Below are 23,911 nucleotides of genomic sequence, written 5' to 3' on the forward strand. Positions count from 1 at the left end.
GCTAGGGTTAAAAATAAGGTTTTAAACTATAGGGTCAGGACCAAAAATATGGGCAACCAAGTCGTTAAGAGTAGGACCAGTGGTCAAAATGGGCTGGTATACGGTGGTATGCCATACCACCACTTCTCCTACAGCCTACAAAAGTAAAACTACAAAATTCCATTCACTTACATTTTCCATACCACCACTTCTAAATTTCCACTTCGACCCCTTTGATACATACTAATTACTAATGATGTTTTTATAAGAACTAATATGATTCACTGAGATAAAATCTTAATTTTATTTCAGGGGTTCTCATGTAATCATTTAAAAGTGTGTGTATATTATACATTACAATTTAATTTAATGTGAATATCAGAATTCACTTATTTAAAATGAACAGAATTCTGAATGGAGGAATGTTCTGTATCACACCAAGCATGATGTATTTATTCATGCAAGTTAAAACAAACTATTAGCAACTTCAAATATTTATAAGCAGATGTTTAATTATATGAAAACAAATTAGATTCAGGAATATAGCTATGTTGGAAGCTACTTGAAAAAATGAGATGACAATGTAGAAATACGTCACTATACAGTCTTACAATAGCTCAGTATTAAGTCTTTTGCATTTTCATTATATAGCACAATTTTAAACATCTGCAAAAAGGAGAAAATTGTCTGCTTTTGCATTATGTATCTCTCGCTGTAAATTGTGGCATTGTGAGATTGTGGGTTTATACTTTGGATCACTATAATATGTACTTGTTTATTTTGTTATTAGTGCAATTTACTATTCAATTGGTTAATAAATGAATCCAAATCACCAGACTCTCTTTTATCCCCCTATCATTTCTCAAATGGGTTCAGTAAATACAGTAGATCATTATGGGCCCAGATTTAAAATCCCGTCAAAGCTCATGATGCCATCGCAGAAATACTTTGGTTTTGAACTAGGATGGTCCATTAACTGCACACCTACTTTCTGCTGTTGGGAAACACCTCTGCAAATAAGGACAGCACCTCTATGTGAAAAGACCTCTACAGGTCCTAATGCAGAACTTGACAACCCGCGGCTCTCCAGGTATTGTGAAACTACAAATCCCAGCATACCCTACCAGCTATCGGTTGGCAAAGCATGCTGGGGCGCTATAGGTTATACAGGCCTGTGCTAATGTATATTAATCATGAAAGCGAGGGGGCTTTGGGATTGACTTTTTTACATCTGACAATTATGTATGTGCGATGCTTATTGCATTAATAGGAGTGTGCCTAGAACAGCTTTGCTGAAGTGTATTAGAAGTATAGGATGAGACTCAAAGACTGCCAGCTGGGAGCTGGTGCAAAATACAAATACTGTTACTCAGTGGGAATGTCCATGTGCCCCTCTGCACAGCAAGGACCACCCATAAACATGTGACCTCCACCCCTCCATTTCGATTCAATAATCTCACTCTGTAAATGGAAATCTCATATCTCTGTAAAACGAGACTCACCAGGGCGCTTACTCCATACTGGCCTCAATCAATGTCCTCACTCAACTCCAACCCCTTGCCACAAAGCCATTATCATGTGGGCAGCATGGTGGCTTAGTGGTTAGCACTTCTGCCTCACAGCACTGGGGTCTTGATCTCAATTCCTGATCATGGCCTTATCTGTGTGTAGTTTGTATGTTCTCCCCATGTTTGCGTGGGTTTCCTCCAGGTGCTCCGGTTTTGCTCCCACACTCCAAAAACATACTAGTAGGTTAATTGGCTGCTATTAAATTGCCCTTAGTATCTCTCGGTCTGTGTGTGTGTAAGTTAGGGGATTTAGATTGTAAGCTCCAATGGGGGCAGGGACTGATGTGAATAAGTTCTATGTACTGTAGTAGAATAAATTATGGTACAAATATATAAGTTGGATAAAATATTGCAGGAAACCTAGGAAACAAAGGGATAGGGTGAGGCCAGATCAAATAAGCACATCCCCAGATAATATTGATTGACGGTCTCTAGCAGCTCCTGTGCCCATATGTCCAGTATTGAGAACAGATGTAAAGGACTCCACTGTAAAAATAAAAATTAATGGTAATAAGCATGAATTTCTGATTGATACAGGAGCTGCAAGAACAGTGTTAAAAAATTAAGTTGCATTACCAACTACTAGCAAAATTGTAAATGCATTATGAGTTGCTGAACAAGTTATTTCTTTAAAAGAAACAGAGCCAGTTACAGTCCCTTTAGGTCCTATGACAGATAAACATTATTTTTTATTGGCAGCAAATGCTCCTTCTAATTTATTGGGTAGAGATTTGTTGTCTAAATTAGGGTGTTCAATATTTTGTACTCCTGATTGTTTTTAGACATTCCTGAGAAAAATAGACATGAAGTGCAGCTAGCTCTTCACATGAATACTAATATGCCTTATCACGACACATATGAGATTCAGCCCCTATGGTGCTACCAACCAGGGCTAAACAATACGGTAGATGACATGCTAGAACGTGTACCTAGTCAGTTGTGGACTACAGAAGCAAACAAAATTGGGAAAATGAAAGTTAGCCCAATTTCTGTTAAATTAAAGCCAAATGTAAGACTTCCAAATTGCCTCGGTATCCTTTAAGGCCAGAAGCTGAGCAAGGTATTTTCCCTGTAATACATTCATTATTACATCAGGGTGTTTTTATTAAAACCCAAAGTCCAGTCCGAAAGTAACAGTCCGATCTACCCCATAAAGAAGGGTGTTGGCCGGGGCTTTAGGCTAGTCCAAGATCTAAGGGCTATGCGGTTGTTGAACCCTTACATCCAGTTGTTCCAATGTTCCAAATCCTGTAACAATTTTTATGCAAATACCACCAGAAGCCCAGGTTTTCTAAGTCATTGATTTATGTTCTGCCTACTTTTCTATTCCTATACATGAGGATAGCCAATATTTGTTTGCATTTACCTATCAGGGTGAACAGTACACCTGGACTAGGATTCCCCAGGGTTTTGTAAACAGTGGTACTATATTCAGCCAGGCCCTAGCAGCTGATTTAAAGACTTTGAGGTTTTCTCAAGGGAGCACACTCATTCAATATGTAGATAATTTGTTGTTATGCTCCGATTCTTTTGAGGCATCACTTTCAGACACTGGCGAGTTGCTAACTCATTTGACATATTCAGGACATAAAGTGTCAAAGGATAAAATGCAGTTCTGCAGTCCACAGGTCCTATACGTAGGACACTGTTTAACTAAAGGAAAAGACATTTATCCCCAGATCCCGTACAAGCCATCTAGACTTAACTTTGCCAATGAACAAAAGGAAATTGCACGGATTCCTTGGTTGTGCAGGATTCTGTCAACATTTTATATCAAACTATCAAGTTTTACTGTTCCTTTGTATAAACTTTCAACTGATACTGTTAAAGAACCTCTCATCCACACGGATATTACCAAAAGTTGTTTTGAACAGCTTAAACAAAAACTCTTGCCTATTGCTTCTGGTATTGAATATTGGGTATACCAAATTATGAATTACCATTCACTTTGTTTTGTCATGAACAATCAGGTCATTCTGCAGGTGTTTTAACACAGCCCCATGGGAACACCCCTAGACCTGTGGCATTATACAGTAACAACTTTATCCAGTGGCAAGAGGGCTCCCAAATTGTTTAAAATCTGTAGCAGCCACTGCTGTGTTAGTAGGCAAATGTGCTGATATGGTTTTGGGAAATCCACTTACAGTACAAGTTCCACATGCAGTAGCTGCACTTTTAAATTGCCATATGACTGGACATGTTACAAATGCCAGACTAACAAAATGGGAATTGATTCTTCTTATGGCTCCAAATATTACACTTGTCAGATACAAAGTTTTAAACTCTGCAACCCTGTTGTCTATTGCTTCTGGTATTGAATATTGTAAGATTCAGAGAGAGGGGAAGGTATATTTGGATACAAATGATAATGATTTGGCATTAAGTGAATCAGACGAGGAGAATACACATAAGAGTGAACGTCAGAATTTTACACATTTTGCTCATGAGCCACGATTGTGTTGTGTACATGCAGCAAACTACTGCATCACGACCAGATTTAAAAGAAATACCATTGCAGAATCCTGATTTGATTTTCTATGTAGATGGAAGTTTTCATAGGAAAAATGATACAGGATCATTACAGTCAGGATTTGCAATAGTAGATGATAATATGACTGTATATTCTGAAAGTTTATCATTTCCTCATTCTGCTCAGATCGCCAAATTTAAAGCAATAAATAAAGCTTGTCAATTGGCAGAGGGTAAAACAGTAAATATTTACACAGATAGTAAATAAGGGTTTGGTGTCGTTCATGATTATGCTGAAATATGGCGACAAAGGAATTTCAGCTAATAGTACACCTGTTTCTCATCATGAAATTGTAAATGAATTGCTGCATGCTATTCAGTCACCAAAACAGGTAGCAGTTATTAAATGCCAAGTGCATATTACAGAACATGATGAGTTAACAAAAGGAAATCACAGAGCTGATTTAGCTGCTAAGAAAGCAGCACAAACAGACATTGCACAGATTGTTGAAAGTACTGAAATAATAAATGTTGTCTCAGAATCACAAGGAAAAGTCTCAATTGCATTGAAAAATATCAAGGAATAGGATATTTGTACCACAACTTAAATTAACATTTCCGTCTTGATAGTTAGGCTTTTTTATATTTGTAAAGTAGGGGATGTTACTTTCCTTTTTACTTTTTTGTATTTGAAATGTTTATCTAGTTAAAGGTTATAGTGTGTGAATTGCATTCACAAAGAGAGGGATGTAATAGAATAAATTATGGTACAAATATATAAGTTGGATAAAATATTATTAATGTATTATATGTGTTCAGATACAATATTTGAACTCTCTGTATTTCTATGTATTCATTCAGGCAGTCTTGTTCTACCCTAGAACTAAGACTGCATTACGAAAGAATAAAAAAACTTTTCAACACTTACTGCTTTCTGAGTGCTTCAACTTTACAGAGCTGCGGAATTAGTGGGGCTATATAAATAAATGGCCTTATCTGTGTGGAGTTTGTATGTTCTCCCTGTGTCTGCGTGGGTTTCCTCCGGGTGCTCCGGTTTCCTCCCACAATCCAAAAACATACTGGTAGGTTAATTGACTGCTATAAAAAATTGACCCTAGTCTCTCTGTCTGTCTGTATGTATGTGTGTATGTTAGGGAATTTAGACTGTAAGTCCCAATGGGGCAGGGACTGATGTGAATGAGTTCTCTGTACAGCGCTGCGGAATCAGTGGCGCTATATGAATAAATGGTGATGATAAATAGATGATGTGATGATGATTATGATGATCTTGCTCCTTACACCTATGTGCCTTGGTATAAATATAAACAAACGTGCATATTTTCTTACTGCATAGCAGACGTTTGTGCTTTGTAACTAGCCTCCAGAATCTGAACAGATCTTAAGGTCAATGTATTAATTATCTTTACCTGTATTATTGTGACATGAAACACAAATGATGCAATATCATCATAATCATCATAAACATTTATTTATATAGCGCCAGCAAATTCCGTAGCGCTTTACAATTGGAATATATGTATAAACTCCTATAAACAATATCTGTATAAAGGATGAGTTGTGATGTCATTGCTTATGAACAGTAAATTCTCATGTCTCCCCTTCAGTGTCCATTAGGACAACATGTGGGAAAACTTTTCAGTGACTTCTCTTATCCTTATACAGTAGGAATAAATAGTATAAAATATATATTTTTACTGTCAATGATTGAGTTTTTATATAGTAAGCTGCATGTTCCATAAAAGAGGGAATAAACGGCATAATCAAAATATTTAAGTGGTAATGTAAAGAAATGTTTATATAAAAGTTGTACTCTTGGTTCCCAGTGATGGCTTTACCTGGTGAGATAAATATCAAGACCAATAAGTTGGTACAGTAGGTAGCCCATCCTAAAAAGTCGTCAGTAGACTGCCTACACCCACCACAATGCAGATAAGAATCCACTTGTAGGTTACTGAAATATAGATATAGGAAACAAATTATATTCTCCCATTAATTTGTATCCATAGGTTTTTCCTTTACACAAACACGTTACACTTGCAGTACTTGTAAGGCGTTGGAATATATGTACAGTTGTACTCCCCTACTGGAATAACATTCCAATAGTATTCTGCAGCTGTCAATCATCAGGTACCTTGTTAGATGGTTTGTCAAAACCAGCGATCTCTGTTGTTAGGTCAGAGCAAAGGGATTTTTGTTAATTATAGAGAAGAGATTACAGTTCATCTTTTGTTAGCACAACATGACAGCAAATAACCTTCTTACATCCAATATAAAGTTCACGTGGCAAAAAACTCAGCGAGGACTAACTCTGTATGAAGCTCTCAGTTATTTCCTACTGGCTTAGCTCAAGCACAGAGATTGTTCTGATGATTAATCATATTACCAGGAATGTACAGAATCCATCAAAAAGACGCCTTTGATGCTATGAGGTCAGTTTCATGCAAAACTATTCAGGATGTTAATACTGCCCTTAATTTTATTTATTTATTTTTCTCCCTTCTTGTTTTCATACCAAACTACTGCAATAATGTTTGATATGATGCTGTCTTAGTTCCAGGTTCTATAACGATCTGCAAGAAAATTCCATACATTAACTTTCAAAGCTGACTTTCCCAGAAGACCTAACGCACACTCACCGCACATAAATAGTAATGACACTGAATAAATCAGTTATATTTAGAATCATAAATAGCAATTACAGGTGAGAACTTGCAGGAGAGATTGTACTGCCAAGGGAAGCTGATAAACTGCCTGATGCTTCCTATATCATGTGCTTGGATTTTTCCGCTCTTCTGTATTTAAAAAAGTGAGAACTTGTTGTATACAGTCTCTTACAAGGTACACATTTCAGGGATACGTTCATTGGGGTCACTCCTGAAGCACCGTCAGCAGATCTGATTTATAAATAGAGTTTGTTTTCTGTACATTATAGGTAAAACACCTGGCTGTAAGTTATACTGCATACAGATACAGTATTTATATTATACTTGCCTACTTCTTGAAGTCGGCGTCCAGGAGCTACAGGGGGGAGGTGGGCGTGCGGGGCTCAGCAAATCGCATAATTTGGACCCCGCAACGTAATGACGCAAGCGCGTCATTTTCCAGCGGGGGGCATTCCCTGAGAATTGCGGTATTTTGGATCTAATGCTGTCCACTTCACTAGGAAGTGGGCAGATGCGGGAGGCTGCCATACTCTCCCGGAAGTCCAAGAGACCTACCCAGAATCCGGGAGTCTCCTGGACATTCCAGGAGAGTTGGCCAGTATGATTTATATATCTGCATATATGCCGTCCTAATATATGTATTCTACCATTAATTAATAAATTAATTGTAGTGTACCGACGTTCTCTAAACACCCATCTCTTTTTAAATAATTACCTTATCCCTGATACTATTCACACTAATACACTCTCACATCTGTCCCAATCTCTACTCTAAGCCACACTTTCACTTAGAATGTAAGCTCTCTAATGAGCAGGGTCCTCCATACAGTTTGTTTTCATGTCTGCATTTATTTTGTCTGCCTTGTATGTCATATTTGCCTACTTTCAAATTCTTGGAGGAGAAGTCATGTGACCAATGCAGGAGAAGGGAGTGGTGACGCCATTGTTGGTGAAAAACCTGTAGCATGTACCCAGCTTAAATGGTCAAAATAAATCTAGTTTGAAGCATACTTGCCATCATTTCATACCTTTCCTCTGGGAGAGGTCATGTGACGGGGGATAGGAGTGGGCGTGGTTATGCCATTGCATCAATATGGCCCCGCCCCCTGCTATGAAATGCCAAAAAAATCACTGCATTGCATATCAGAGGGCGGTGCTTAATGGTTCGATCGTGGCATTAAGCCCCGCCTCCTCAACAATCCGCGAGAATGCCTACTATTTCGGGAGAACGGGAGGATTCCCCAAAATTCGGGAGCCTCCTGGAAAATCCGGAAGAGTAGGCAAGTATGTTGTATGTCCTTGTTTTATGTATGTCTGGTTCATCCTACTGCACGGCAATGCAGAGCACTGTGGCGTCTCACAAATCTATAATAAATAATAATAATAATAGTGGTTAAGAAAGTGCTGCCTGAACAAAGCATAGCTGAGCCCCATAGCAAAATTGCTCGGTCCTTGCGCCAGTCTGATGCAACAGAAAAGGCCTCCGCTCTGCTCTTTTTACAGCAGAGTAGGGGCATCAGCAGGGGTGTCTGGAGCGTGGGCCTCAGAGGTGGGGGCGACATGGCATTGCTGGACTCCACCCACATCCGTGACCCACAACCACCACACCCCCTGCACCAACAATACTTACACCTTGTTCCACAAATTCAGGCCCGTATACAGGTATTTAATAAAGTGTATCAATGTTGTGGGCTGTAGCAATATTCTTCAGACTACATCCTATTAATTTAAAAGGAACATGTGACATCATGATTATGCAGCCTATGTGAAATGACTGGTTCCAAACAAAATGATACATTCTTTGTACTGTGCCGCTGCAGAGTCTCCTGTCACAATGGGTGCCAGACTTCTATATAGGATTCTTTGCTAGTACTTCTATATTTCTATCACCCCTATCCCGCGAAGCCAATACTAACCTTACACATACTGTCTTAGAACACAATCTCCCCTTCTTTACCTGTCACTGCCTGCAAATGCTGCAAGCGCTCATACAGACTCACTTCACTCTGCACTTCACATTTTTCTTTTACAACAATTTTTGGGAACCAGTTATTTATGTGAAAGATATACCATGTGCTTCAGATGTTAAAGCCCCTTCAAATGCCTCCGTAGCCTCACATAGCACCATGTGACCAATTTGGTAGCACACTGCATATGAAACTATGCAATATAGCCTCCTGTCGCTCCCCAATCTCATCATGATCCAGAGAGTACCATCTGGTTGCTGAGAGTAGTGACGACGGTAGTTATCCTTCTCTCCTGGTAGTCCCGCTGCTATAGCAATAATTGCTGGTGAATGACGCATCGGAAGAGAAAGAGGGAGAAATGCTCATGGAAATGGGCATTGTGTATACGCCTGTTGCAGCTTAAATATTGTTCGATCAGCACAATTCCATTGTGTTGCCTGAAAAAGGGAGCCTTCGAGGTTCTGGCTTCAATTAACAAAGGGGTTCCTGTGGTGGGAACCTCACCATTTGCTATATGAGGGCAGATTACAAAGAACTGAAACACGTGAACTTCTTCTCTAATTCAGTATGAAATATCAAACTCTCACTCTCATATATGTAAGAAAACGCATCCTATTTTTTACAATTTAGTTCCCCTATAAGGATACCTCTTAATTGTCCCAACTTGTGGGAAGGTGGGAGTTATATCCCCGCTCACCATGGTTGGGGGGGCCTAATGCTACGGAAGCACAAGACATGACCCTGGCGAGTAGCACGCCCACTCTGACGTGGCCATGTCCCCAAAGTGCTGCGGTTATGTAATGTTTCATAGGGAGTGTAGGCGGGTCTCAATTTAGGAGAAAGACAGATATTGGGAAGCATGCTATATGTAGTCATTCAGCTGCCACACATGCTAGTAAATGCAAATATGTAAAACATTGTACATTTAACCGATATAAATATGATGCAAAATGGTATAATATATAATAGGAACAACAATTATTATTATTTTTTATTTATAGGGCGCCACTAGGTGTCCGTAGCGCCGTACAGGGACAAACAAAATTACAATACGAGGTGAGACAGCACAGTACAGTAAACAATAAGCACAGTAACTCAGTGAGCTCAAAGCACATCTAGGGGCGGGGGGGAGGGGAGAGGGGAAGGTCCGCACACGACGGAGCCCAAGAAGGAGGGCACGGATGACAGGGAAACCCCCAAAGGGAAGAGGAGGGAGCGAGATGGAATGGGGGGGAAGAGGGTCCTCGAGGAGGAGGGCTAGGTAGCTGGAGAGCAGAGTTAAAAGTGGTGAAGACAGGAGGAGAGATGACCCTGCTCAAAGGAGCGTACAATCTAATAACACCAATGTTTGCTTTAACTTTCAATGTGAAAATCCCATTGTCCCTTTGATAAATAGACACAACTTGCTCACGGGATCATTGGAATGCGGCGTGTACAATATAAGATGTTATAATGATATTCTGATTTAATCTGTTTTTATTTATTTTTTAATTCTTAGTAGGACAAAACGGTTTCCTCTCTCTCTTGAGAAGAAAAACTTCAGTTGGTGAAGATTATAAATGAAATCAGTTTTTCTCATCTATCTTGGAAGTAATGTTATGAGCGGAGGCAATCTGTCATCGCTGAGCAACCCGCAATTTCTTGAAACTTACTTATCATGTTGAACATTTTATTTTACTTGCCATATAAAGCACCAACATAAACTGTTTCATATGCCATAAATTATTCACAAAACATGGCAGTTCCAATAATTATCACATGATTCCTACAGATACGTGCCAAGAAGCATTGATAACAACAGATTAAACTATTGTACTAAGGAATTAATTCTTGAGCCCATGCACCACAGTTAACCCAGCATCTCATTTACATTGATGCAGTTCAAACAGTTCCCCCTTTTTCTCTATTCTTTGTTCAATGAGCAGATGAATACATTTCAAGAATACTTATAAATAAAATTTTAGCAAAGTACTGTTATTAAAATAATATAAGTAAAATAGACCTGTTAAGCCAAAAAGTGGTTCTTTGACGATGGAGATTGTAAAAACGTTCATGAAAAGATCATCAATAGGTTATATGTCACCCCTGAGAAATTGCACAAGATGTGGACCTCCATGTCCCCATCTTGTTGGTGTAACTGTTCAGGAAGAGGGGATAGTTTCCATATTTTCTGGTCCTGCTCAGCCTTACAGCCCTTATGGGCTGAAGTTTTCAATTTACTAGCGGCTATCTTCCGACACCCTGTTCTTCCCTCCCCGGAACTAGCCCTTCTACACCACTCCCCATAATAATTTCCATAATTGGAAAGGTATGTGATGGGGCTCATTTTTATAGCCACCAGAGAAGCTATTGTCCAAGCCTGAAAACAACTATTAGCTCCCCACTGACAATGATCACATCAAAAGTAAATTATAGTTTTGAAATGCAGACTGTGGGGGTGCCCTATTCTACCGCGGCTGCCTTTCCACTACTGAAATGGCGTAGTCGGCAGGTATATGTAACTGAGGGAGCGGGAACTCCTCCTTGGTCTTCTCAGGAGATTGATCATGCCTTGTGAATATAAGTGTCAAATTACCAGAGTGTTCTAATGTCATGTATACTGGTTTAGATGGTTTGAAGTGTAAATGTGCAACTGCTATTTTATAATTACATCTCAGCACTTTCAGGTGTGCGATTATTATTTTTATAACCTACTGTTGTGTTCCTTACCCACTATGTACCCCTCCTTACCCTCCCTCCCAACTTAATGTCTTTCCCTAATTTTTTTTTATTTTGTACCCTTATTTCAAATTCTTGCAAAACTTTCTTCAGTTAAAAAAAAATGTTCATGAAAATTAGACAAATACTACAGGAGGATTTGGTGGTGGATTATGTAGCAACTCACAAGCATGGGAATTTAAAGCAACCATAGACTTGGGCTTCTTACTTCACTATTCTACCTTCCCCGACCCATCGTCTTCAGCTTGTCACTTGCGACCCGTCCTCTCAATACTAAGCAGCTTGGCCAGTCGTGGCGTGTCTCTGACAGCTACCCCAGCCAAGTGGTTCTCACCTGGGAGCAACCAGTATTGTGACAAGACATATTGAGAAATGAGAATTCCAATGTGACCCAGTCTCCTCTTTCCTATCGCTCACCATAAGGTGGATGAATTTTTTCGAAGGAAGTACCAAGAGAATATGAGAAACGTCTTTAATCCTAAAGGCCCCTCTTTTCTTGTATTTCTTTACAAATTTAGAAACGCCATCATTTTACAGTTCCCAATTTTTTTTTTATGTTTGGTATGTATGGATTTGTGTAAAAAGACACAATCCCTCCACAGAGAACACTCAGCTGCCTCATAAGTCCTGATAAACCCTATCCTCTATCTAACGAGGGGGGAGTCTGGTGTAGTGAATTGCATCATTTTGGCCCCTGTCCCGCCCACTTCACTAGGAGGACTGTACTCCTGGGAGACCGGGAGAACTACTTGAAATTTGGGAGTCTTCTTGGCATTCTTGGAAAGCAGGCAACAAGTATGAGCTGTTGGTGCTGGGCGTACGCAGAGTGTTGTATAAGCCAGTCCCCTAAGTTGGAAAAGAGAAGTGTCAGAGAGTATTTCTAACAAATTATTAGATATAAGATATGGGTTATATTTGTAAAATAGACCATGTGGGTCTACTTTGCTGATATATCCAAAAAAGTCCATCTTAATGGACTTATGTGTTTAAGGAGATCTAGGATCAAAATGAAAACTAAAATAATGACTATGCTCGCCTTGCCCTGCACTTGTTAAGTAACAATGTTGGAGTCCTCATTGGTGGGCAGACCAATAGGGGGAAAAGAAGGAGACAGTTTGAGGGCTTTTATGCAAGACAGCAAAGTCAGATAAGATTCACAGATGACATTAAATACTGGGTGTCTCCAGCAAAAATCTAATAGCAGGGATCCGTCAGGTGTAAAAGTTTCACCAAGGTAGACTCAGTGTAAAATACCTGCTACTCAATAAAAATCTATTTATTTATATATTCTTTGTATAATGGACTGTTCAGAGATATTGACTTACTTTGTGTGAAGTTACCATTAATTCCATTTGGTTTTTCAAGGTTGTACTCCTTAAACATTTCTCCACCTCAGTTAAGCCCCCATTGATTGTTCTGAATCGCTTAATTTGTTTTTTACAGCGCTGAAAGAACAGACTATTTCATCTGCAGTTCATGTAGTGAAAGCATTAGGGCTTTGGCCATTTCTCTATGCGCAAATGTAGATTACATGGACAGTAGGATATATCAATATAACACAATAAATTCTCATAGTGACTTATTCTAGGAGAACACGAGTCCATAAATTACTTTGTCTATATCCAGCCATGGGTGAAATGGACTTTCCCAACGAATGTCACACACATCATTTCAAAGAGTACTAATTGGGGAAAGACAATTCAGATCTGTTTAACATGTCCATGTAATCTACTTATACACTTTTAGGAATACTGACAGGTAAGACAACAGTGCCAATTAGTAGACACTAGCTAGAGCTACAAGAAACATTTGGGGACATTTATAAAAAGATGGTGCAGAAGACAATATGTGCTGTAACCGATAACAACCGGTCACTGTGAGGAGTGTTGCTAAACACAGTGGCAATGGAAACAGTGGGATGTCATTATAGCAAAAGGTTTTCACTTTCTGTTTGCACTTAATGTTGATGTACACCAATAAAATGTATTTTCAATCAGCAGATCTGCACTCTCCAACTAGCGGCACTGTGGTGGCCCCATGCTGGAGACCCCTGCAGATCCCGGATGCTCTCACTGTGTCAACAACATGCATGCATCCCACCTGTCCCGATTTCATTCATGTTATGGTGTTTCAGTAAAAACTTTATTAGAAATGGATATTTATCCTTCTTCACCTTTTTACCCGCTGTGTGCAGGGTTGCCATATACTCTGTCTAGACAGCAGCAGTGAAGATAAATGATTGTATATAATATATCTTATCAGCGCTTTGATGATTGTTTTGCAATCCCAGGAATTGGGACAAAAGTCCTGACTGGCGGCAAAGTCCATTACAATCGGTGTTGTCCCGCCTCTTTATTTTAATGAAGAGTCTCTAGTTTATTAACAGTACAATCATTTGGAAGAGATTGAACTGTTGAACATGCAGCTAAACCAATTTATTTACTGCTTTGTAATTGTAATGTAAGTCATGGCACATCACCTCTACTCCTCTCTTCAGTCTGTATGTATCTATCCTGTAAATTATAATAATACTCTGATTTGATTTTGCAGTTCCGTCAAAGAAATTCTCATCAGGCACAAGGTCATAACTTGATCTTTTCATTGCGTTAGGAGAAGGTCCGTTTACTCTGAAAAGCCATATATTTTCCTTACCATTATTATTTTTATGACTATTAATAGCCTTTCCAAAAATTATGCATGTAACATTGTAGAGGACACAGACAACACAGGAGTTTAACGGCAAACCATTATTTAAAAGGTGACAGTGCATACATTTTCACCCGTAGGTGTAATAATTTTCCAGAAACGTGTTGTATCTCTTGAAATATATGTTGCTGACGGAAAGCTGCTAATTACAAATATTTGGTGTAAAAAAAAAATCTAAAGATAGTTTAAAAAAAACACGGCCAGATATTGTATAAGCAAACATAGAATAATAACATACAAAGTACATATTGTATAACAGCAGTGAGAAAACAGTACTACCAGCGGGAGTTAAACAATGTGTTATATAAAGTGCAGAGACTTTGCTTAACATTACTTTTACAGTTATACAGTGTAAACATTTCACAAACAAAGAGGGAATGGAAGTTTTGTTTTGTAATCCTGTACTATTTGTAATGATCTAGGGCCTGATTCCTTAAGGATCTTATCTTAACAAACTTCTTATTTAAGTCTCCTGGACAAAACCATGTTACAATGCAAGGGGTGCAAATTAGTTTTCTGTTTTGCACATAGGTTAAATACTGACTGTTTTTTCATGTAGCACACAAATACTTGATAGCTTATTTGTACACTGAAATTTAAATTTAAAGTTGATATTTGTATGCTACAAGAAAAAACAGTCAGTATTTAACTTATGTGCAAAACAGAATGCTAATTTGTACCCCTTGCATTGTAACATGGTTTTGTCCAGGAGACTTAAATAAGAAGTTTCTTAAGTTAAGATCCTTAAGGAATCAGGCCCCTAATCACTGCATTTTGCTGTATCTTCTGGAATGACCATCCAATTGCTGCAAATAAACTAAAATTATTGTTGGAGCAGAATCTACTGGGAACACCATTCAAATGGAAATTTAAATAAGTTCAGAGCAAGGACAGAATACCATCTACAGAAAGACAGGTTTCGATCTCACTTTATTAAAACGATCCAGGTTTGGCAGTTATTACAAATAATTAACTGGGGAAAAGGTGGGAAAAAGGGTGGTACAGGAGGGGTAATGGTGATGGATCACTGTCTACACTGATACACCCATGCCACCTAACAAAAGCATCCTATCCAGTTTTCTGTTCCCTGGAGAGTGTGCCAACTATAATCATCTAATTACAGATCCAGGTTGCTGTTACAATTACATTAAACATTGATTCATTGGTTATAACGTAGTGGATATCGTTCTTCCTAGATAGAGATGAGGATCAGGAAATATACACATTTTCATTTTTTGTTTTAAGAATTGAATTTGTATTTTCAAATATAATACAAAAATAATAACAGTTGCCAGAGACCAGAAATAGCAAAGTTTATACAAATAAGTAAGCAAATGAAAAAGCGCCTACCCAGATGAACATGTTTGACAGAATACAAAGGAGAGAACTTCAGATGCTTGTTAGTAACTGACAGTATTAAGAAAAACATACAAAAACACAATGTAATGAAATGCGTAACAGCGCATTGTGTGAGGGGGTGGGATGTGGGGAGGCCCAGACCGCCCCCCGCCCCCTCCCAGGTCTACTATGGAGAGATAAAAGCACTTGGTATATAATAAGAAGCAAGGCTAAATTAGCACAGAATTTGGCTATTAGCAAACCCAAAACAATTAGCTAAAGCTATATAGAGCGTGTGTGAGGGCAAAAGGGCAGTTGTCTATGGAGTGTGTGTGAGGGCAAAGGGGGCTTGTGGCAATGGAGTGTGTGTGTGTAAGGGCAAACGGGACTTGTGGCAAAGGAGTGTGTGTGAGGACAAAGGGGGCTTGTGGCAATGGAGTGTTTATGTAAGGGCAAAGGGGGCTTGTAGCATTGGAGTGTGTGTATGTGTAAGGGTAAAGGGGGCTTGTGGCAATGGAGTGTGTGTGAGGACAAAAGGGGCTTGTGGCAATGGAGTGTGTGTGTAAGGGCAAAGGGGCTTGTAGCAATGAAGTGCATGTGTGTGAGGGCAAAGGGGGCTTGTGGCAATGGAGTGTATGTGTTGGCAAAGGGGGTTCGTGGCAATGTAATTTGGGTGTGAGGTAGGTGTTGGCTAATTAATGAGTGCTATTTTGTTTGTGGGGTGATAATGGGGCAATTTAATTTACTAGTAGGGCCTAGTAATTTATGATGGGGTCATTTGGGGGCTATTAATTGAATGTGGGAGTGAGTTTGGTGAGAATGAGGTTTATTTATTAAATGAGAATATGAATTATTTAATTCCAGGGATGGTTGTTGAAAATGGTTATTTGATGTAAATGCTGTTAATTTATTGCTGGGGCTGTCTGGAGGGAGGAAATAGATTTATTTATTAAATGGGAACACTATAGTGTTGGTGCTAGCTGGAGGGAAATAGATCTATTTATCAAATGTGAGTACTGTTATTTTAATGTTGGGGCTAAAGAGAGGCCTAATTATTAAAAGCGGTTGCTATTGATTTAACGTCGGGGCTGGTTGGAGTTTTCTAAATTTCATGTATTCATTTTTATCCGAATAGGGCCTCCAACATGCCAGGATCCAGACAAGTAGCAACTGATCTAAGACACCAGCAGCCACATGTTGTGAAAGTGACAGGAACAGGTAGGAGAGAGCAGGACAGTCTGCCAATTGTCCTGAATCTGGTGGACCAGTCCAGAATTTGGGTGACTGGCTTACTTGGTCAGGATTTAGTCGGACTGCAAGCACAGTTGGAAGGTATGTCCCGCTTCACCGTGTACTGCTTGTAAAGGCAGAACTGCGTGCATCTAACAGTAGTATACACAGTATTGCCTGTGTATTTGTCTAAACTGTTATATCATAGGAGCACCCCTGTCTTAAGTACCCCAGGCCCCCCAGAGCCTTAATCCAGCTGTGCACACCGGAACACTGATTACATTTGAGCTCCGTTCCGGCCAATTTAGTATCAGCACAGCGGCAGCTGCGGTTCTCAAATGTAGTTAGTGAGCGAGAACTAAATTTGAGAAGCACCGCAACCTCAGTACTGATAATAAAATGGGTGAAACTGAGCTGCTGTGCCTTTCTTGATCTGAAGAACAGGACAAATTGTAAGGAACACTACAATTTTGTGTATCCCACCTGTGAGTATTGATCTTTGTAAGTAAGTTTCCTCTGTTTTTAATTTCTTAAGCACATTTAATTTGAATGCAGTCATACATTCACCCGCTTTGCAGCGATACATGGTATTAGGTGGACCCCAGTCACTGGTTTCCCCGGTAGGCCCTTCATTCCCCAGTAGGCCCTTCATTCCTCAGTCCGACACTGGCTGTAATTAAATTGACCTTAGTCTCTCTCGGTCTGTGTGTGTGTTAGGGAATTTAGACTGTAAGCTCCTATGGGGCAGGGACTGATGTGAGTGAGTTCTCTGTACAGTGCTGCGGAATTAGTGGCGCTATATAAATAGCTGCTGATGATGATGATGACGGCCCTCTTTGGGTAGACAGACTCTAAAGATGAACCAATAGCACCAAATTTGGATATACTTTTCAGACTTATTGTTTAAATATGCAGACATTTTTATTGAATAGCTGCCGCCTGGAAGGGGACCTGGACATTTCCAGTGTTTCACGGCATCTGCACGGCAGTGTGGCATCTGGCCACATTCAGGATTTGCATGGAAAGTTTATCTGAGTTTCACATTGTCATTTTGAATCTATTTGAACTACTTTTGAAATAAGTATATATATATATATATTTATAGGAAGCATATAAATAATAAGTATAATGAATGCAATCTGTCATTTGTAAATCCACCAAAAGAGGCGTAACACAATGTATTATTCCATCATGTCAGTAGGAGGTCACGTTACTCTGAACGGTCCTATTTGGCACCAGATTATAGAGAGAGAATTGCTTAGAACTGTAAACCTAAAGTACTAATTCAAGAATTCTCCTTGCAGGACAGGTCCATTGTGTTATATACAGACCAGGAACCCAAATGATCTCGTTAAGGGGCGACTGACAATTAGAGTTGTTGAACAACAAAATAAATCAAAGTCTTGTATATTTATTTTAGGGATTTGTGAAATGATTGCCTACATTTTCAAGAATTAACTCATACAAGTACATTGTGCGTGTGCATAGCGTGATGTTCATACAATATAATAAGAGAGGCGAGTTTAAATGGTTTTTAACAAAGAACAGAGATCTGGATCCATTCCTCGGCTACAAGAGGGATTGCAGAAGCAACATAGACACTGCAAATATATATATATATATATATATATATATATATATATATATATCTATATCTATATCTATATCTATATGATAGATATAGATATATACTGTATTTGTATATATACATATGCAGCATATATCTGTTGTAATAAGATCTAGCAGGAAGTGGTATAGTTTGCATGTTACATTATATTTGTAAAGATTGATTTAATGGTAATGAAACAACAGTACATATGTATCACTTGCTGTATTTCCAGACTCCACTGAACCATCCGCAATGTGTCTGATTGTAAAACACGTTTATCTTAAGAGATGGTCCCTATAGAATGGATTCACTATATAAGAAGCACTATCTATTTTCTATTACTGAGTCTTGGTAATGGTCTGTCCTATTGATTTAACACATACACTCTATTTACACCTGCAGTAATCAGCCCTCTCATATATCCTACTCCTATTTTTCTTTCCTTTCAGGGACCTTATGAGACCATTGTATTTCTTTGTGATACAATGTTTCTTAATTCTTAATCTCTAAAGACTGCACTAGGAATTTCATTCCATACTATCACCGCTAATTGTCAGATAAAGTAGGGCAGGGAAACAATACAGACACAACTGGATTTCTGCTTTGTAGCTGCAAAACCCCCCACAACAATAAACAGATTTTGGCATCGTTTGTGATTCAATGTTTAATACTTACACTTTAATGTATTCAATACTTAGTATATAGAATTTTCAGCATTATCAGTTATTGACTCAATCTAAGTAAATTTAAGAAAATACCGCCAGAGAAGCTGAGCTGTCTGGTGATACCGGCTGGCGGCGCCAAGAATAGTCTTGGTGGATCTGCTTTCTGGCTCACGTATGTTCAGTGGAAGTGAAAGCCTGGACTCTGGCTTTCAATTCCAATTTCAAGAAACATTTTTGAAAAAAAAATTAAAAAAAATATTGAAAACTGGAAAAAAATAAAACCATTTTTAATTAATGGGCAACAGAAAAAAATGCTTATCCAAGTAGTAAAGTTTTTTTTGAGGGGAGGGGGGGGGGGGGGGTCGGGGCTCTAGAGGATACAGATAGGGACACAACAAGATATCCTGTATACCTTACTGTGCATATCTTGTATCACAGGGAAACCTTAGCGGGAGATGTTCGGCAAATCTCTTCTCCGACAGGGGGTTACTGCCGACGATAATAGCAGTAGGAAGAAGCCCTATCAACGGCGAAAAAAAACACATTTTTGTTGAATACAGGGCTTTTCTCTAGTTAGTAAACAGGGGCCTGATTCATTAAGGATCTTAACTTAAGAGACTTCTCATTTAAGTCTCCTGGACAAATCCATGTTACAATGCAAGGGGTGCAAATTAGTATTCTGTTTTGCACAAAAGTTAAATACTGACTGTTTTTTCATGTAGCACACAAATACTTGATAGGTTATTTGTACACTGAAAATTAAAGTTGATATTTGTGTGTTACATGAAAAAAAACAGTCAGTATTTAACTTATGTGCAAAACAGAATACTAATTTGCACCCTTTGCATTGTAACATGGTTTTGTCCAGGAGTCTAAAATAAGAAGTTTCTTAAGTTAAGATCCTTAATGAATCAGGCCCCAGAACCCTATGTGATTTAAACTCCAGAAGTCCAGGATAAACAGATTTGTATTTCCAGCTAGAAAAAAAAACTCCTTCTGAAAATGTCTAATGTTGACCACATTTATAATTTACACCTAAATCGCTCACTATTTCTAACACGCTTCACACAATAAAGGTACCCCTGAAAGCGCATTCCGATCCCTCCTTGACCCCAGTGTAGTGTTCCTTTATTGTTATTTGTATAGGTTACCTTACTGGTGCACAAGTGACTTATTAATGAACTTACTGAGTTATATTTACTGGGTTAATTGAACCAAACTGGATGTCTACTGTGCACAATTATGGTATTCCTCCTCTTATATTAGCACTAGATAAGTCAGTGACAGTCTCTGTCCGGTATCTCTGACAGCCACTTTACACAATTTATTGCACGTACCCTTTATCGCACAGTCCCCTTTGTACAGAATAATGCTATCACAGCCATGGGACAACCTTATTGGTAGCTCAGAATGGGTTGATCTATCCTCTTGGTCAACACTGAGCAGAAGGTGGGGAGCATTGTGCAGTGGTGCAATTCTGACTTAGAGTACAGCATATAGTTAATATTTAGTTGTATGCCTTCCGGTAGTTGTTTAAACATCAGGGCACTGATATAGGTCGGGATTTGTGCAAATTCCTAAGTTATGGCTTTAATGCAACCCTGGTGTATAAATTACACACAATCCACCTGCACTCTCCCATTGACCCCAGTGTGAGAGTCTACAAAATGAAAATGACATATCCATATAAGTAATCATTATGTTATAGCCTTGAAAGAAATTAGCAGATATTATACTCAGAATGAGAAGAGAAGAAAAAGATTGAAGCCTTGAACAAATGTTACAAAAAGATGTTCTCAGAGAACATGGACAAGCCAAGGATGGACAGCTGAATGTTCTATGGATAGTAACAATAAGACTGGTGGCAGAATGCCTGAGAAGATTAAAAAAAATAAGAAAGATTTCTTTCAAACTTACATTATGTGTATTCTGCAACTTGTTGTTTTCTTGTTGTTTTCATAATTTACTGTCTTCTAATTGGTTGTTAAGCTTCTATGCCCCTAAAACTTTTATAAGTGTAAGAGTTATTTCTGCAGTAAAGCAGTCTCAGTTAGGAAACCAGACATTTGTGTGGTCTCTTATTCTGCACTCCGATTGATCGTTACTATAGATATTTAACAAACTGCTGACTGACTTATTCAATTACAGGTGGTTATTCTGCTAACATAGGTAAAGAACCCCAACACCAGCCTTAAAAAGTGTGTAACATTCTTAATAAATTGTTAAAGTTTTCTTAATACAGCATCCAACATGTTAAAAAAAAAAAAAAAAAAGAATGGGGTCCAAAAAAGTTCCACTCTAGTCGTGGTAGACCTAGATTTTTTTTTTAGGGGAAGGCGATTTAGTGCCCTGCCTCCTTTTTCTTTTCTAGCAGCCGCACACTATATACCTGTCCCTGTCGGTAGAGACCGGCAGAAGATGCTGCCCGGACGCTTTGATTATATTTAAAACACAATCAGAGAGGCCGGTAGGATGCGCTGTCTGCCTCTCAGGGACAGATATATAGTGAGCGACTGCAGACAGCCCGCATCCCCTCTGGATCCGCCACTGACTCTAGTTATGAGTGACCTAAACTACAACCACATAGGCAAACCGAGGGGGGTTTCCAAGTGCCGGAAAAACCCCTCAAAGCCTAGGACACTGTATAATTGAGGTGGCTGGACCCTGCCCCCGCTTCACATGGCTCTGCTTGAAAAGGGAGAGCTGCATGCACCTAACAGTAGTGCACTGAGCGTTGCCCATGTATATTATGGGGATAGGAAGAGTTGGAGAGCAGCCAAGCATTGTCCAATATTATAGCCACGCCCCCATGCATGCTGGTCACGCCCACTGGCAGCGTGGTGTGGAAACCCCCCTCTACAAATCCTGCGTTTGCCCCTGAACCAGTACCACCCATTCACACCCAGCCATGTGACACCACATCCATTTTTCCAAGAATTGGGAAAATAAGCTAATACTAATGGGAGGTCTGTCTAATGCCCCATTTTATTATTTGGCAAGATAATAACTTCACGTCACCAAACCAGAACCTACATACTGTAGCAGTCACATAGTCAACAACCTGTAGGTCAGCTAGTTTCTCCTTTGGAGAAGTGTGTTACTTTGCAATCCTGCCAACTGGCTATTTAATATATTGATCTCTAAAAAGGTTTCCTGTACATAGAAAACCAGCAGTCACAGAACTGTAACAATACTACACAGTGACCCATAAATATAAATCAGGCATTGTTTCGTAATCTGACAAATGTCATGGCTTGTAGAAAAGTCCAATTAGTGAGAGTGAACATGTTGTTCTATTGTAACCGTTGCCAGCTGTTCGGTTGTTTGACAAGTATGGATGTGAAAGCGTCCAAGGTACAGTTGGGAGTGAACTGTATATTAAAAGGAAACATTCACTCAATTTTTTATTTTAAAGTTGATATTTCCTAATTGATAATATGACCTGCAAACAGTTTATTCATTGTTCTGATGCATCTTGTTTGAAAAACAAGATTTAACCAGATCCCCTGTAGGAATAAGGATTAACTGTTGCATCAACATCGTTGAAACTAAGTAGAAAACCTAACAATAATTATGGCTACCTGACAATTTCTGGTGTAGTGAAGGAGGTATATAGAGGGGTGATCACGGTCAGACTGTTCACTGTTCATACTGAAATAACATTGGCTGAAATCTCCAGCTCTGTTAGAAGGTATTAAAAAATGAATATGGATAATTCACAAAGGATCATGTAATAATGGATATGAGTTAAACATGTGTAGATATCCATGATAGAAATCAGCAGACAAATGTTGTAGAAATTGAGGGGCTCGTGTTAAGTTCGATACAAATTGCGCTGTTGGTGTACAATCTGCTTTCTTACTTCTGTGCAAGCACACAAACCACTAGTTCCGAAACAGCAAGGCAATTAGTGCTCAACTTAACGTGAGCCTCTTTGGGTGCAATGTGAAATGAGTATTTTAATGTTGTTTATATAAAAGGTCTGTGGCACAACAACAGGTGTGAGTGCCTGTAACGATGCAAGATCACTATACCATACAATAAGTACTATGATACTGTAGGATATTATATCAGATATCTTTGACCAAATATATTATAACTACTACTCTAATTGTGCTCAAACCTTGCTGGTTAGACTTTATTTTTTTATATTCCATTTACTATTAAAAAGTGTTTGTTCATTCTGCATGAGAATTCTGAAATAAAATTATATATATATATATATATATATATATATATATATATATATATATATATATATATATAATATATATATATATACATACACACAGGATAATCAAACATGATCATTGGAGCATACACACTAGTGCAATATTGGCCTTAATGGTCGTTTATCAAGTAATTGGCCTGATAACTGGGTGAAAAAACCTGCAGTGTGTACCCAGCGTGAGTGGTCTAAATAAATCTAGCTTTAAGCATACCTATCCCGGGGGAGAAGCCATGTAACAGGGGGTGGGAGGGGGCGTGATGACACCATTGCATCACCCTGGCCCTGCCTCCTGCTAGAAAATGATGCAAAATCTCACAACATTTCATAGCAGGGGGCAGGGCTTAATTATGCAAAATTGTGTCATTAAGCCCCACCTCCTCCATGGTCTTCGAAGATGCCTACTCTTCCTGGATTCCGGCAGGACTCCCCGAAAATCAGGAGCCTCCTGGAACTCCAGGAGAGTAGGCAAGTATGGTAAGTCCAGCTTATAAAATAAGAAATAGACAGACATACTGTACCAACACCACCCATTTCATCATGGGGATGATTGTCTGGTATATCATTAATTCGCTGAGTCCAGGTTAATCAGTGAAAATGTAAGTGGCAAATTAACAGGTCCTTCCTCTGTGGCTTATAAGAACAACTATCAGTGCAGATTATAATGGCAGAGCTGGCAATCTTTTAGCCCCTCCAGGCATAATAATGGGGTAAGATAATGTCGCTCAGAAGGTGGGGATGGGTGTTTTG

The 23,911-nt window shown here is 39.0% G+C and overlaps 1 protein-coding gene across 5 annotated transcripts in view; it reads right to left on the reverse strand.

Annotated features, from left to right (window-relative positions):
* Positions 1-23,911, reverse strand: part of B3GALT1 (beta-1,3-galactosyltransferase 1) — a 230,150-nt gene that overhangs the window by 134,268 nt on the left and 71,971 nt on the right. The window contains exon 3 of one of the 5 annotated variants that reach the window (XR_012678306.1): positions 1,339-2,033. The exons of the other annotated variants lie outside the window; for them this stretch is intronic. The gene's annotated coding sequence lies outside the window, so the exon portion shown is untranslated. Of the gene's footprint in view, positions 1-1,338; positions 2,034-23,911 lie in introns of those variants that run through there. 5 annotated transcript variants of the gene reach the window in all.

The sequence above is a fragment of the Mixophyes fleayi genome, chromosome 7 (assembly GCF_038048845.1).
Source record: "Mixophyes fleayi isolate aMixFle1 chromosome 7, aMixFle1.hap1, whole genome shotgun sequence".
In the NCBI taxonomy this organism is placed as follows: Eukaryota; Metazoa; Chordata; class Amphibia; order Anura; family Limnodynastidae; genus Mixophyes; species Mixophyes fleayi.